The sequence below is a fragment of the Acomys russatus genome, chromosome 11 (assembly GCF_903995435.1).
Source record: "Acomys russatus chromosome 11, mAcoRus1.1, whole genome shotgun sequence".
Lineage (NCBI taxonomy): Eukaryota > Metazoa > Chordata > Mammalia > Rodentia > Muridae > Acomys > Acomys russatus.
The window spans coordinates 32,404,287-32,420,925 of NC_067147.1; the positions used below are offsets into that span (position 1 = coordinate 32,404,287).

Below are 16,639 nucleotides of genomic sequence, written 5' to 3' on the forward strand. Positions count from 1 at the left end.
TCCTTCCTTTTGGAAACTCTGCTGGACTCCTTTATTACATCAGAAGCAAGTCATTTGGTGGTTCTTCACCAAAAGTCTGGCTCTTCTGTTTATTCAACTTTAAATTGCTTGTAATTTAACAAAACTGGCCCACTATTCACAATCAAACTCTCCAGAACAGGCAGAAACAAGATTTGCTTTGCTGCTTCCTGGTAGCACCACTTTAAGGAATAGCCACCTTTCTTGAAAAACCTTGAATTCCTTCCTCTGTGAAATGGGATTATTTTTACCTACCTCTTGGTGTTTCTGAAGGTGTTAGAATTGGAGCCTGGGGAAAAAAAAAAAAAAAAAAAAAAAAGAATAGAAGCCTGTTCAGAAAGACACTGTCAAAACACTTCTAAGTGCTCAGTGGATATTAGTTATTGCTGTTGTTATCATTATTAGGTTATTGCTAACAAGAAATTTTTCAGAAAAATGTTTTGTAGAAGATGAAATGAAGTGTATCTTAACTAAAAATCAGATTTTTAACTTAGAAAATGAAGTCAGTTATAATAAAAACCTTTTTTTTTTTTTTTATGGTGAAAAAAAGAATGGGAAGCTGGGCATGGTGGCGCACGTCTTTAATCCCAGCACTCTGTGGGAGGCAGAGGCAGGTGGCTTGCTGTGAGTTCAAGGCCAGCCTGGTCTACAAAGCAAGTCTAGGACAGCCAAGGCTACTGGGAGATACCCTGTCTTAAAAAACAAACAAACAAACAAATAAACAATGGGAGATGACTGGAAAAAAAAAGCAGTTGAATTATTCCTTTAAAAGCACCTATTTTTTGTGTGTGAGTTTTAATTCATTTATGTCTGTGTACCATGTGTGTTCTCGCAAAGGTCTAGAAGAGCATGTGAGATCCTCTGGAATTAGAGTTCAGATGGTTGTAAGCTGCCGTGTAGATGCTGGCAATTGAACCCAGGTCTTTTGGACGAGCAGCCAGTGCTCTTAACTCATGAAAAATTGTTCCAGCCATTGGAATTATTCTTTCATAATTTTTATTTATCTTTGACATGTATTGAAAATCAAAGCATTTTCCCCTTTTCCTTTCCTAAAGCAAATTGAGTTTAAACAAAGACTTATTTTTTAAAAAAGGATAAAATAGAATGCTAAACAAAATCACCATCTCTGTTAACACTTGGGCTGTCTCCTAAGTAAGAACTGAGTAAACCTTTCCAGAATGTTTGGAAAACATTTTATTTCACAATATGTTGTGAACTGTCACATTTCCTTTTAATTTTGCTTATCTTTTTATAGCTAATGATCAAATAAAGTAAGTTTTTTTTCTAGTAATATTTTTCCATAAGATAATTCTCCAAATGCATTGCAGATGAAATATTGGCAACAAAATGCAAAAATTAAACATAAACACATGTACAATCAGTTGAAGACAGAAATGGAAATAGCCAAGAAAGTTACTCAACAGTCTGATCAAATACTTTGTTAGTTGAAAAAGAGCACATCTTTGCTCTCTGTGCTAAGTAAGCTGACCCATTGTGTCATCTGGAGCATCTTAGTAAGCTTGGCATGACTTCTAGCATTAGAAGCTTTAGAGCTGGAGGGTGATGGTGGGAGTGATAGGCAAGATTGGCTTGTGTAAGGTTTAGAATCAGAGCATCATTGACATTTTATACCAGTAATCCTTGGTTATGTAGGCCGTGCTGTGCATTGTAGGATACTTGACAGCATCTCTGCCTCTGATCTATACCTCTTAAATGCTAGTTGTCCCCACACATGGGTAAACCACTAACATAATGTTTGCCAAAAGTGATTTAGTCATAGGAGAGTGTACAGGACACTCAAGGAAGAGAAAATCATTTGTTTATGTAGGTGTGGGGAAGTATGATTTGAACAACAGATTGACAGAGATTATAACGTCTTATCTAATGTGAATTTTCAGGAGGAGAACATAAACCTTAGCTTTTTTGACCATAGCCCCCTTTACAAAGGGCAGCAACACTTCATCCCCTTGCTCAACTCTGTCATTTTCCAGGTCAGAAATTGAGGCCTTGGAAGGTTACATGACTTGTCCAGGGGCTCTGTATTACTTCATTACTAAATGGACACCTGGCTGTTTCTTACTCCTGTCTTAAGGAACAGATGCTGGGCCAGTGTAACAGTGTGGTTATAACACTGAGGATGGGACATACTAGCAGTGTGGAGGGGCCACAGAGAACACAGAGAGGACAGAGAGAGATAGCGGGATTATAAGGAGGATGAGTAGCTGTGGGGAGGGAGTTGTAGGTAAGGGAGGTGAGAAGGGCTAGGATATTAGAGTGGACTCTGAAATGTGTAAGGTACTAGAGGAGCCTGGAGGCCAGCAAGAGCTTTGGCATGCTAATAGGCACCACAGGTAATCATTTGCCCCTTCTGCAAGGTGGAGGAGAACTGGCCTCACAAATTCCTAAGAAATGCTGACTTTTATCTAACTGCCAAAAATCCTCCTAGAGTCCAGGTTAAACCCTTTCCAGATATTTGGACTGCATTTTGGAGTTTGGGGCATTGGAGCTTCCTTTGAACCTAACAAATGTGAGCATCCCAGGGACAAAGAGCCAAGCAAGGATAGAATCCTGCCATCATCAATGTTTAAGGATGTACACAACACAAGTAGAGCCACTGAGGGCACAGAGGAGGGAAGGCAAGTACAGGAGAAGAGAAACAAGCTGTAGGTGAGAGCTTGGGCTTTAGACCTGAGCTGTGCTTTGAACTGTCTTCCCTTCCATAGCCTGTGTGCAGCTGGACACATCATCAATTAAGAAACTTAGCTGAGTGTATGTATGAAGTACAGAATACCGTGCTTGCCACACAGGTGCTCAGTAAATGCCATTCTGATTGACAGGTAACAGGAGGACCTCTTGCCTTTAGAATGTCATAGAGATTGTGGGAGGCTTTGGCAAGAATCACATTTCAGTAGGATAGTTTGAAAAGAAAGGAGGTGAAAGAGAAGAGGCTTTGAGGTCAAAACTTTCTCAATTAGTTGTGAGCAGCCCTGACCAGGAGGTTTGTTGCTGGTTTGAATGCAGGTTTGAAGGAGGAAGGCCCTGGAGGCTGGGGGATGGCAAAGTGCTTGTGAGCAGGAGGTAAGGGGAAGTGGAGGAGGGGAAGCGGAGCAAAGAGAGGAAAGTGGATTTAGGAAAGGCCGGCAGGTGGATTTTGTGGTCAGGGACCTGCTCTGAGGTTGGGCTTTCTCAGAAAGTATAAAGACTACTGGAGTTGAGATTGCTGATTCCTGAAAATCAAGGTGGAGTAGAGTACTATCCTTTCCATAAAGATGATATCCTCCCAAACTCTGAAGGACAGGAAGAGTCAGCAGTCAGTGTGCCTTCACAGCCATCTACCATCCTTCGAGACGCTTGGGAATGCAAATGTGTTTTGCACTCATTCTTAACTTTGATTAACTGTGTTAAAGGGGTTTGTAGCTCAGCTGGTAGAGTGCATGCCTTAACATACATGTAACCCTGGGCTCTATCCGCAGTACCACATAAAACTGGTATGGTGGCACATACCTGTACAGCCCTTGTGTAAACACTTGGGAGGTAGAGGCAGAGGGATCAGAAACTCAGGGTCTGTCTTAGCTACATGAAGGCCAACCCCTGCTACATGAGGCCTGATCTCAGTAAGTAAAAAATAAGCAAGCAGCATTCAAACACCTCCTAAATCTGAATGGAACGGTAGCCACTCGCTCTTTTCCTAATTTCTCTTGGTAGAGATGTGTTTGCCATAGTTTTCTCCTCTCTGTTGGCTAGTGGTCTATTGTTTGTCTGACTAGGCATACCAAACCCTCTCCTTTCCCAGTGTCCCTGCAATTTTGAAACCTTGGAGGTCTGAAGAAGCTGAGACCCCCTAGAACTTGATAAGAGGAGAAAGTCTTATACTTCCTGGCATCGACATGGCGGTGTGAAGCACCCTACGCATGGGTGCAGTGAAGCCAGTGGACAGCTGACCTATTTTCACATTGTTCGGCCTGAAAGGTCACCTGAAAGGTCACCTGGTATCTTAGCATTCTTTGCAGTTGTCCCCTTAGGGCCCCCTCAGAGTCCCGTATGAACTTGTGGCGGGCAGAAGGCTCTCCTTTCCAGACCACAGGCCTGGACTGCTGCAGAAGAATCAGGAGATTCTGAACTTAGCACCATCCTTTCCTGTTAACGTCTTCCTGGTTTGTCTTCTAGAGCTCTAAGAGCCCAGAACATTGCTCTTCTGAGGGAGGCATACCTCTTTGTTCTTTTTCTTACAGTCTAAAAGAATATTAGTATGGATAAATATGCCTTTGATTTTTTTTTTTTTCTTCATTGGATTTAAGGAAGGAACCTCTGGGTTCCTGTTTTTCCCCCTTGTTTAGAAGACAGGCAAGATTCTTTGAGTAGTTGGAATAACACCCAAATTTTCACGAGTTCTTCAAAACTGAGAGAAAATAATGGGCCTCCCTCGACTCCTGCAGAGCAAAGCTAGTATTGGAAACAGCTGTGTTTGAGTATCCCCTAATTGTTATTTATTCTATCTGCAGATCTAAAGCCCAACAAATGTATGAAAAGGATCTTTGCTCATCCTATCCCTGTTTTGGTCAGAATTGCTATAAATAAGAGAGCCACAATGTTCTGTTTTCTTAAACTTGCAGGGCTTTGCCACAGTTCCGTTTTTTTCCTTTGAGACTGCCGCCTTCCTTTCTACGACTTGAACTGAGAGAAGAAAATAAGCGATGTTGCTGTTGGTTCTGAGGGACTGCTTCTTAGCTCTGTGAGCCCTGTCAACCTCTAGGCCCCCAGGAGCTCTCCCCACAGCACACACCCACCTTCTGTATGTCACTCCCCCAGCGCTCTCTGTCAGTTAGTGGTGTTCTTTATGAACCCTGCAAGAATTCTGGAGAGAACATCTTCTTTCTTCTTACGTCCAGTGTCCGCCTCTTGCTGTGTTGCCCAGATGGATAGTCCAGGGAAGTTGCTTCTCTGTGGATGCAGGTTGTCTTCTTCAATCCTCTGTTCTCTCTTCTTTATTTCCTTTTAATACTGTGAACTCCAGTAGCAAAATTTATACTTCCTACTCTTCAGCTGTGCTGTCCCATAGTCCTGATTTTCCTTTACGGCTATTCCAGCACTTCTTTCTGAGAAGAACCTGTTCTAGAAAATTGTTGTACTTAAGTATTGTTAGCAAGAGGGGACATTTTATAGTGGCTGTTGCTCAGGTCACTGTGATAACAGACTGAGAAAGAGAAGAAAGCAGAGCCAAAAGAGAAGGCACCTCCATTTCCACCCCAGACACAGTTGCTAGGAATCACCTGACAGGAAGATAGTGCTGCTTCCGCCTACCGGCTGCTGATTCATGAGTGCTGGAAGAGGCGGTGTTTTTGCTGTGTGTGTTTGTTAGAGGGAGGAGGGAAATTAGCCTTTGAGTTTCTCCCATGAAGAGTTTTGTTAGTCCTGTCTAGTTAGTTAAATAAAAACCCAAAGCAAGCTACTTTTGAATTCTGTAGTACATTAGCAAGAGTTAACTATAAAGATGAAGCAGGGGAAAAGCCTTTGTTCCCTTCTGTCCCTTTTGTCCAGCTTCTGCCCCAGCAGTAGTGGCTGCGTAAGTTTATATACATGGTAGCTTGTTGCAATGTTGCTCTGAATTTTCTTTTAAAAACTTTATACTTTTTTCTCAAGTTAGTCTGTAAAGATGTTCTCCTTTTTGTGGCTCCACAGTTCTCTGCTGTATGGATGCATGATATCTTGAAGCAGTTTCCTCATGAGGAAGATTTAGGTTCCTGTTCATCCTTGACTATTACCAAAAGTTCTGAATTTAAGAAGCTGTTTTAGAAGTTCTCTTCTTGGTTTGTGAAGGTAGTTCTGTTCAACGATCCGGTAGAAAAATTTGTTTCCAAGTCCAGCAGAAATCACATTGGTAGGTTTTAAAGAAGAACCGGCAAACACGCGAGAATCCAAAAACTCTGAACTGTGGCTCCTGTGCATCAGGTAACTATCGGCAAGTGCTGTCCTACAGAAAAGTTAGCTGAACATGTGTGAAAGGAGTGTTAGTGCCATTGTTATAGCATTATAGGAGTGCCTTCCCGCTGGGGAATCCTCATACGCACTTAGAGAGTAAGAAAGGAAAAAAGCTCTTTAATAATAGCATGCAACTGGCTCTCACTAATGCACAAAGGTTACCAGCCTCAAACAGAAAATCTTATCAGCTTATAGGCTTATGCATCCCACATATGCAGTCATCCTTACATACCCTTCAGGTCCCAGCCCCAGGGTACGCTTTGAACAATTTAAACAGACCGGAGACTACAGGTCTGGCCACTTGGGCATATGGGGGTTTACCCAACAAAGACATTGCCAGATTTATTTCTGAAGTACACCTGTGTTGTTCTTTTCAAATAGCTGTTACCTAGGGTCGTCTTCCCCACTTGGCATAATTATGCTTTTTCTGACAAGAGCACAGGGGACTTAATGGCAGACCAGGGCTTGCTGATGGCTGTCACCTTGTTCTGCTCCCTTGAGCTGCCGGAGGCATGTTCTTTGGTATGGGGCTGATCCTAATGGCTGCTTATAAGTCAGGATTGTCTGTTTTTGCCAGAGGAATGAGCCTAACTGGAGGTTAATCTTGGTGAGCAAACATTAGCTGAATTTTTTTCTCTGCAACCCTAACAGCATTTCTAAACTTCAATTGTGGCACAAAATTTTCTTCCTTCAATTTCTAACAGGCCTGGTTAGTATACTGCTTATTTCCCAGTCATACTGGAGGCAGTATATAAATTCTGCGTTTTGTAACATAGTATTTCCTTACCAAGTTTATAGCATCATATTTATTACTTAAAGTGTCTCCTGTATCACTGTAGATCAGAGACGTTGTTGTAGGAACAAAGTGGAGAGATGGCCTTTGGGCATGTGGTGCCTAAACACAGGCTAGAGTTAGTTATATGAGAAGAGAGAATCCCTGAAAACACCTCTATAGGACTAGCCAGTGGGCAGGCATGTGGGCATTTTCCTAATTAGTGATTGATATGGGACAGCCCGTCTCACGGTGGCTGGTGCCACCTCTGAGTAGGTGGTCCAGAGGTGTATAAGAAGCCAAAGAGAGCAAGCCAGTAGGCACCTCTCAACAGATGTTATGGAGTTTGAATTTAGAAAATAGACCAGAAAGGAATCAGTTGATATAGTACTATAATATATAATATAATTAATATAATACAATGATAAGCTTGAGAGGCAATGGTAGCTTGAGCTGTTAGGCGAGAGGGGGGGGGGGGGGGTGGGGTGCACGTAGAAGAACCTTATTGACAGTGGTATCTTCCAGAGTTTGAGGTTGGAGAATTGTGTGTAGATGTGATATACTCAACATTATGATTGTTTATCTGTAACAAAAATATTATAAGCAAGGTACTCATTATTATTCATGCACCTTTGTGAATCTTAGTATTTCTATTGGAAGTAGAGCTGTTGAGTAAAAGGAAATAAAATTTGAAATCATTTAATAATGTGGTGAGATTGCCTCCAGAAAATCTAATTTGCCAGTTTGCATGCAATTAGGATGCTGCTTCAATCTACCCAGCATGATTGCTGTCAATTAACACTAATTGATAGAAAATTGTACTTTTTTTATTTGTTTTTTTTTTTTCAGTACTTGTGTTGTTGAACATTTTTCACTAATTCTTTTACAATCTTTTTTTTTTTTTTTTTTTTTTTGTCCCTCCTTCCCCTTCCCCCATGCTAGAGATGAACTCAGAAGCCTTGTGTGTTAGCAAACACTACCACGGAGCTAATTCCCACTTGGTTTTCCTTATTTTTATTTTGAGCTGTTTATCTTTTTTTTTTTTTTCCTTTTTGATTTTGGTAGTACTAGCAGTATTTAGTTGTTGTGCTCCTTGCCTTTTCTATTATGGCAGCCTTTCTCTAGTTTGTTTGTGCTTACTCTATTTATGTTGTTTCATTGATAAGAAAAAATGTCTAAGCATTTTACAGTAAGAAGCTTTGCCTCTGCGTTCTGCTTAGTTTTAGTGTCAAGAAATCCTTAGTCACCACCATCTTGTCTAACTATTGGTATTTGTGTAAATATTCCATTTATTTCCATTTTCAGCTGCTTCAGATATTTAATTCATTTTTTTTTATAAATGCACTATTGTAGGGATGTTGCCTTTTAAGTTTCCAATAGCCTAAAAAAAATGTAAGAAAAAATTAACCTTAAATCAGGATAACTTACTTTAACAAAAAATTTCAAAAAAATTTAAGTGTACTTTTATTTTATGTCTATGATGTTTTACCTGCATCATGTACTGTGTGTCTACCAAAGACAAAAGAGGGTGACAGAACCTCTGGCACTGGAGTTACAGGTGTGTGTGACCTGCCAATGGGTTCTAGGAATCAAACCTGGATCTTTATAACAGTTGTGAAATTATTTTAACTGCTCAGCCCTCTCTAACCCAAACAATGAATTTCTGTATAGGGCTTTTTTTTAATGGGGTGGAGTGGGGCATAGTCTCTGATTAGATATAAAAGGCTGGAATTTCCAAGACACACTGCTGTATTTTGCCAAAAGAAAAGAATGTTTGATATTGAGAGTAGATGAGAAAGTCCAGGTTGTAAAATACTGCTGGTGGTTTGTGTGTTTGCAAGCTGTATTGTTCATGAAGTTGGAAGCTGCCTTTTTTACTTTGAAACAGAGAAACACAGAAATGACCTTGCTGGCCAATAGTGGCTTTGATCTTTTCCTGTCTTTTCTATGCAGAGTATCCAAGACAGCCCTTCTCCTGAGTGGTAAAGGTCAGAACAAAACCATAAAATGTAGAATCGACCACAGCACTGCAGGGAAGCCTAAAGTGACTAAAGGGATCTTGGGGAAATTAAGTGTTACTCTCCCTGACATTTATCATCTGACACAAAATAAACATATGAGAAATAATTCCATTGCCTAATCGAATTGTTTATTTCTTTTTTAAATTATGGAGCGTAATTAGTTTTTCCTGAGGGACAGTGCTGCCTTTTCCCTGTAGAGGAGGAATTGAAAGATTGGAGCATGGTGATAGGACTGTTTGAGGTTTGCTGACAGGGTCTGTATTGCCCACACTACCATCTACCGTTGGGTTCTGCATGGCTTGGGCTCCCAGCAAATGCTGGCTGCAAAACTAAGGTGGGTCTCTGTGGTTATAGGCCACCCAGGGTGCCATGTGTGCCTGTTTGATAAACTCTGAGGTTCATCTGTTCCGTGTTTTTCCCAGCTTGCTTAAGAAAACACAAAACCAGAAAGTGAAAAGTAAACAGACATGCATAATGTGTTACATGTTTATTTTTAATACGAAAATTTGGAAATTGTAACTTAATTCCTGAAAGAACAAAAATTTATTTCCCTGGGAGATATTTATGGGAGAGGCATTCACACTTCAGGGAATTATGGGATTTGGATAAAAAGTATTTTTCTTTAAAGGCACAGATTTGCTGATGCCGTTTAGGAGACCTAACCTTGGATCTTATCTCTGTGGTCCAGGTATTTCCAGCCTCAGAAGCATCGCCACGGTTTCTGCCAACCAAGTGCTTCAGGCCCATTTACACCCCAGCTATTACAATTAAAAACTCCCATGGATATTGCCAGGTGTTCTCTGGCCGGGAGTATAGTACCTGGTTGAGAACTGATGGGAGAAAAACTAAAGGCTGGATCAGGATTTGTTTGACCAGTGGCTGGAGAGGTGGTTCAGCAGTTAAGAGCACTGGCTGCTCTTCTAGAGGGCCCAGCTTTATTTTCCAGCATTTACTTGGTGGCTCGCAACCATTTGTACTTCCAGTTCTGTGAGAACCAGTGCCCTTTTCTGGTTTCAGCAGTTACAGCAAATGGTGTACAGACAGACATACAGGCAAAACACCCTTACCTATTAAAATGGGAAAAAAAAATTGTTTGACCATTTTGTTTGCTTTTTGAGACTGTATAGCCCTGACTTGTCTGGCCTTGAACCTACAGTGATGTCTCTGCCTCCAGAGAGCTGGGTTGAAGGGTGTGGACCACTATGCTAAGGGCTGGGTTAACTTTTATGTGGCTATTGTACACAGCAGGTATTTGTTTTCAGAAAAATAGGCTCCTAGAAATCAACCTCACTAACTAAAAATTCATGAATTAGATCTGAAGATAGGTTAAGAGACTGGAAGTTGACTTCTTGTTGGTGTTTTGTTTTTTTGAGACTGGGTTTTTCCGTGTGGCCCTGGCTGTCCTGGAACTCTAGACCAGCCTGGCTTTGAACTCAGAGATCTGCTGGCTTTTGCCTCCTGAATGCTTGCACTAAAGATGTGCCCTGCTGAAAGGGTACTTTCTAAAAACACTGATCGCTATAGATTCCAGGTCAAAGGCAGGAGTCATAGGGCAAATCAGTTGTGATTGTAACATTTAGCTTTTCTGCGTTGGTGTATAAATCAAAGAACAGTAAACATCATTTTTGGGTTTCTGTTTGTTTGTTTGTTTTCAAGACAGAGTCTTTTTTTTTTTTTTCCTGTACTCATTCTGTAGACCAGGCTGGCCTTGAAGTCACAGAGATCCACCTGCTGGGAGTAAAGGCCACCACTGCCCAGCAATAAACATCTTTCTTAAAATATCTGCATACCCTTCTGGCTAGGCTGATCACAAGACTTGCCAGTTGTGGCCTCTTGTAAACATTTAGCTTCTTCAGATGAAGTGCTTGCCTGTCACAGAAATCTGGAAAATCAAAACCTCACTGACTATGTACTGTAGTAACTTCAGGTTACACACTTAGACTAGAAATTAGTGGTGTATGTTTCTTCACGTGTGGCTTAATTTCCTCTTCATTATTGCTTAGTTTTAAAGATGTTTTCTTTTTATTAATACTGACATACAGATAAAACAAAATCTGAGGAACCATGCCCCAGATTCAGGCTCACCAGTGAGTGTTATATGGGCATTTAATTTTGGGTGACAGGCTATGGTTTTACATTTTATTTTTGATAGCATAATAGAAATAATTTTAGTTTGAAAGATAATGGTTCATGTGTGATCTCTTGTTCTATGTTAAAATGTATTTGTCTTATATAATTTATAGTACCACTTCTCAGTGCAGCTTGTGTTATTTCATTGTTAAATGTATTTTTTACTAATTAATTAACAAGGATGAATTATAATGTTTTGCCAAAACAAAGAATCTTGCTTATACTGGACACACAATTAATCATGTTTTTAAAAGCTTTGATGGCTTTATAACACTTTGGATAATTAGGCAGAATGTAATGTTTCTGTATTTTAATGCATTTTAAAAGGCCATAAAATAATAGTTGGAAATTAGAACTATAGTTAATTTCATTTTAGTGATCACTGCCAACATAAGAAAGAAGAGGCATTCCAGAAAGCAAACCATCCTTTGCTTAGCCATCCTCATTTTCTGTCCAGTCTTAAGCTTCATCCTCCGTGAGAGGGGACTGGCCTTGAGTGGTGAAGCCACTGCCTTGAGAGAAAGCAATTCACTGTGAAAGGCTGTGTTAGTGTTGTTTTGTTTTCAGTTTCATTGGCCCTTGTTGGAATATATTTCTTTTCTTTCTTTTTTATTTTGCTGAGACAGTGTTTCTCTGTATAGCCTTGGCTGTCCTGGAACTCTCTCTGTAGACCAGGCTGGCCTCAAACTCACAGAGATCCACTTGTCTCTGCCTCTGGGTGCTGGGATTATAGGTGTGAACCACCACACCTGGCTGAATATATTTCTACATGAAACTAGAAAGTAATATTTTTTGTTGTTACATTTATAGTGCAAAGGTAGCATTTAAAAGCATTGTGATGGAGCAGACACCAAGATGGGTCATAGCCAGATGCCTTCTGGAACATGAAGATGACTTTAGGATTTGATCTTTCTGTATCCCTTTTCACACTCAGGTACCAGTTCTCTAAAGGAATTGCATTTAGTTTACTGCCTCTAAATTTGTTCCTGATGTAGAGAAAAAGAATTCAGAAACATGTGCTATTCACACACATGTTTACAGAAATATACTCATCCTATTTAAACCTTTCTTCAGTTTTTAACAGCTCTAGGAGTTCCTTGAATTATACCTTGAGTGTCTAAATATAGGCATTCCCAGGAATAGTGTGAATCTGTGCTTTTACACCTTGTCTTCCTTAACTAAAGTCCAGCCATCCTTGTTTTTGGGTATAATTCCACTCAGAATTTTAACTAGCTGGAGTACTCGTGGGTCTGAGATTTGTCTCTACTGACTGCTGACACTGTCTCTGCGGTCCTTCCACCGCAAGCGCCTCCTCAGGTCTCACTTCCACCGTTGGACCCATCTCTTAACACTGTTTTTCTTCCTTACAACTTGGCTTCTCTGTAGCCTGGGTGGTTTATGGAAGGGCAATGCATTCCTGAGGAATCCTTCAGTTCTCAGTGGTTCCAATTCGTTGACTTATGATGCCTTTGGCAAGAGTAAGGTGACCATGTTTATGCTTACCATGTGTTCTGTGAGGGCCAAAGCTCAAGAGCTATTGGGGTGTAGATGGAGCTGAATGGGCAGTTTCTAGAGTAGCCTTCTAGAGTTCTTAGGATGTAGATATGGACATAGCTATAAACTTTGGCTTGTGGATAGTTATCTTTGTACACTTACTCTAGGCAGCTGTGTTTGCTGAGTTTGTTGTTACATGAACTCCGAGTTCTGCTTCTGGTGCTTGGCTTTTCCAGACTTCATGATTACACTGTTTGTCTTGAAAGAGAACGTCTGTATGGGCTATGTCCAAAGAGCATCTTTCATTCTAGGACTCTAGTGCTCTAGGAAGAAACCAGGAAACAAGACAGACCACAAATTTACTCAAAGAGGTGAGAGGATTGTCAGTAATTATACACAGGGTATTAGAACAGGGAAGTACAGTCAGCCTTGGTGCACACGCCTTTAAAAATAGGCCTTGATACCAGTTAGATGGCTTATCTCTGCTATAAAGCTGACTGAAACAAAGCAACTTATTTAACCTTTAACCCTTGATGTTTGCACTACAACATGGGCTGTTGATAGCTTTTATTATAAAGATCAAATGTGTATAATATGTATGTAAATCTGTATGCGTTTAGCATGGGGAAGCCCCCAAGAAAGATCTTCAAGATGGATGGCTATTGCTACTGTGCTCCCTCCTACCAGGCCTGTTTCTACATTTGATTTTTCAGGCGTGTAGGCCTCTCCACACTCTGTCCTTTGGTTTCCTGGCTTGGACCTTGTAGGTTAGTGTGTTCTAGTCTGTGCCCACCCTGACCTCCCTTGCCTATTCTGCCTTTCCTTTTCTTTGGGTCTGTTATCCCTCCATCTCCCATTTCCTTTCTACTTTGCCACCTACACTCATGATTTTAACTCTCCTGGAAAGCTTATGATTCTCAAGTTTCTTTTTGACCTGCTGACATCATCACTGGGATGTTCATATTGCTAAACATTCCACCCTCTACCAACTCACTGTTGTCGTAGCGTCATAATTATTCTTTCTTTCTTTCTTTCTTTCTTTCTTTCTTTCTTTCTTTCTTTCTTTCTTTTCTTTTCTTTCTCTTATTCTTTCTTCTTCTTTCTTTCTTTCTTTCTTTCTTTCTTTTTTAAGTCCTTCTCTTCTCCTATTTTCTGTCTCCCCAAACTCTCCACCTCCCTTTTTTCTTCCTTAAAATTTGGCCATTCCACAGCCAGAATGTTTTCTAGAAAAAATGTGAATTAGATTGTTCCCATAAACCCTTTAGCCAAGTGCCTGGCACCTCTAGCAGGTCTGACTCCGGCCCCTGGTGCCTGCCGTTACAGCTCTGGCCACAGCCCGTCTCCATGTTGCTCAGCACCCTTTGACCATACTTCTGTCTCCTGACTCCGCAGCCATTTGGTGTCCTTCTTGTGCCACAGTGTGTGCTCTGGAAATAACTAATGCAGTCCATCCACCAAACGAGTGCATTGCCCACACTGTCCGCCTTTGTCTCCACAGGAATGCTTTCCTCCCTTCTCATCCCAAGTTGCTTCCCTTTGGCCCAGTCAGCCTCTTAGGAAGGACATCTTTGAAGTCTGGATGTTCTTAGCCCCTCAGTTTTTCTCACACAACAGCACTCCTGTCTTTCAGAGCTGTGGCCCATATATTGCAATTTTAAATGGAATGGAATGGACTAGAAAAGAATGCTGTATTTCATGCTTGTGTGCAGATGTATACAGAGTTGTTGGGTAAACTGTTTTCTTTCAGTGCCATTCTGTACTGAAATGATCTGTGGCTGTGGCCATTCTTAACACATTGCCTAATCGAGTACAGTCAATGAAGAGCTTGTGAAATGGAATCTGCCCATCCCTGAAGAAGTACAGTTGAAGGGAAATAGTGCATTTTGGAGCTTCTGTGAATGACTGTGGTTGAATACTGAAAAAGAAATCCATGCAGAAATCAGCCAAGAAGAGCCTTGCCGCCTCATGTCTAAGTGCATGCTGTACAGTGTCAGGTCCTGTCACTGTTTAGGGATAACAGCTCTCTTTTATTTTGGGGCTGAGCATTAGTCACATCAGACACTATAGATGACCTTCGGATCTCCAGGGGCACTTAGAGTGAAAAACATGGTAGAGGATGGTTCTTGGTTACTATATTTCTCTGCTGGAAGGACCAAAACAACCTGGAAGGAGGGGTGCTCCCTTTCTTTCCGTCCTCACTGATGTTCTTACAACGGAAGCCAGACCTCACAGTCCAGGCGCCTTGTTATGGTCCAGGTTCCTTGCTAACTCCCTTGTCTTGGCATGGAGCCAGATGTGACCCAGCTCACTTTTCTGTTCTTCTGGGTTGTTCTATTTTCCTTATTAGTATTGTGTTGCCTTCACTCATTTTCACCATCTTTGTGTAAGTTTTTCTTTCCATCTTATCCCCTAACTCGTTTCCCTAAAAGTGAAGAACTAAACACCTTTAATAAGACCTGGAAGTGGAGTAACCTATTTAGTGACTTCTACTGCATTTGCCTTCCTCCACTCAATGAAAGGAAGAGGATTTGTTTATTGTGCTACAGCCCACACATTAGAAATGATAGCAGTCCTGAAGCCAGCGTACACGCGCTGTCCTCATGGTGTAGCTGGAGCAGTGAGCACAGCTCTCTGGCCAGCTAGATGATTTTGTTAGCTCACCCTTACACATTTTTCCTGCTCTCTTTTTTGTGTCTCCATGCTGCCTCGTGTTTTCAAACATTATTATTGGCGTTTTATTTTATAATTCTGACATTAAAAATGAGGTTTGTTTATTTTGTATGAGTGTGTTGCCTGCATGTATGTACATGCACTATGCATGTCCCCGGTGCCTGTGGATGCCAGAAGAAGATGTCAGATTCCCTAGAACTTGAGGTACAGAGGGTTGCAAGTTGCTATGTGGGTTCCCAGAATGGAATCCAAGTCCTCAGAAGAAGCAAGCGCTCCTAATTGTTGAGCTGTTTCTCCACTCCCTTTTAATTGTGGCACAATGACAATCTTGAAAGGTGTGATACTATTTAAAGCGCCAGCTGTATAATATCCTTTCATTTCTTGAGGTCAGACACCTCCTTTGATTCTCTCGAGTTACTAGCTGTCAGAAGCTATTCTCTGAAGCAGCTCTAACCGTCTAGCATTGACATTGACACTGTGAGGCGATCTGGGGTGTAGTTTTTGCCATTTGCATGCAGTGCCTTCAAAGAAGTTTTGAATGCCAGCTAGTCCTAGAAGCCCTGAACTTGAGGAGAGTTTGAAGGAAAAGTTATAAAGGAATTTGTTTTAAAAAATACGGCTTGGCCTTTAGGTGTCTGCCATACCTGCCCCTCTGGGTCAGGAAGTTGTGGGTGGGGGCTTGTCTCCTGAGCGGTTCTATGGGTTTCTCTGTTTTGCTTTTTAAAAGAAAAGCCCCACCTACCCCTACACCACCCCTAAAGCAATACCAGGAGCCATCTCATGCCCTCAGTAGCTTGCTTCTGAAAGCAGACTGACCCAAGAGACCTCTCCCTGGGCTTGTATCCCAGTGTCCTCTTCTCCCTCAGGGACATATCCATTGCACCTGGTTGAGCTCAGGCCAAGGAACAGGGAATCTTGGGCAGGGGGGGGGGGACTCTGTATATTGTACATGTCACTGAGTACCTTCAACATAGCTGTCTCTTACCTGCCACTGTGTGAATCTGGCGGCTGAGTACCTCAGGCCCTTTGCATTTCTTCCAGCCACAAGGTTGGTTCAGCAGAGGGGTGGGGGTCTGGTCCCTTCTAAGTAATGAGGTGAATGTGTACATTTCTCAGGCCAAGGCCACCAGGGGTTATTTTTCATGTGATAGCTTGTACAATTATCTTTTCAAAGGTCCTTGGATAATAATGAAATAAAACCATTTTTTAACCCAATAAATAAATAAATAAAAATAACAGCTTGCCAAAATATCCTTTTTTGAATGATACATTTTACCTATTTTTGTATGTATATCTAAACATTTATATTCATATATTATATTAAATAGTATATTATATAATTTTAATGGAATACTCTAAAATTATATTTATATGCTTTAAAAAGCAGTCTAATAGATATACATGCACATAATATGTGTCTCCACAGTAGTGTTTTAATGGTTTCATAGTGTTTTATTATAAGGCTATTCTATAATTTTCTAACAAATAACATGTAGATACTCCTGTTATTTTAGCATTAGGAAGGTTGAGAACCACTGCTCTATCATAGTGTCCT

At 41.1% G+C, this 16,639-nt stretch overlaps 1 protein-coding gene across 1 annotated transcript in view; it reads left to right on the forward strand.

The window, feature by feature from the left end:
- Plcl2 (phospholipase C like 2) overlaps positions 1-16,639 on the forward strand; it is a 146,138-nt gene that overhangs the window by 31,044 nt on the left and 98,455 nt on the right. The window lies entirely within an intron of this gene.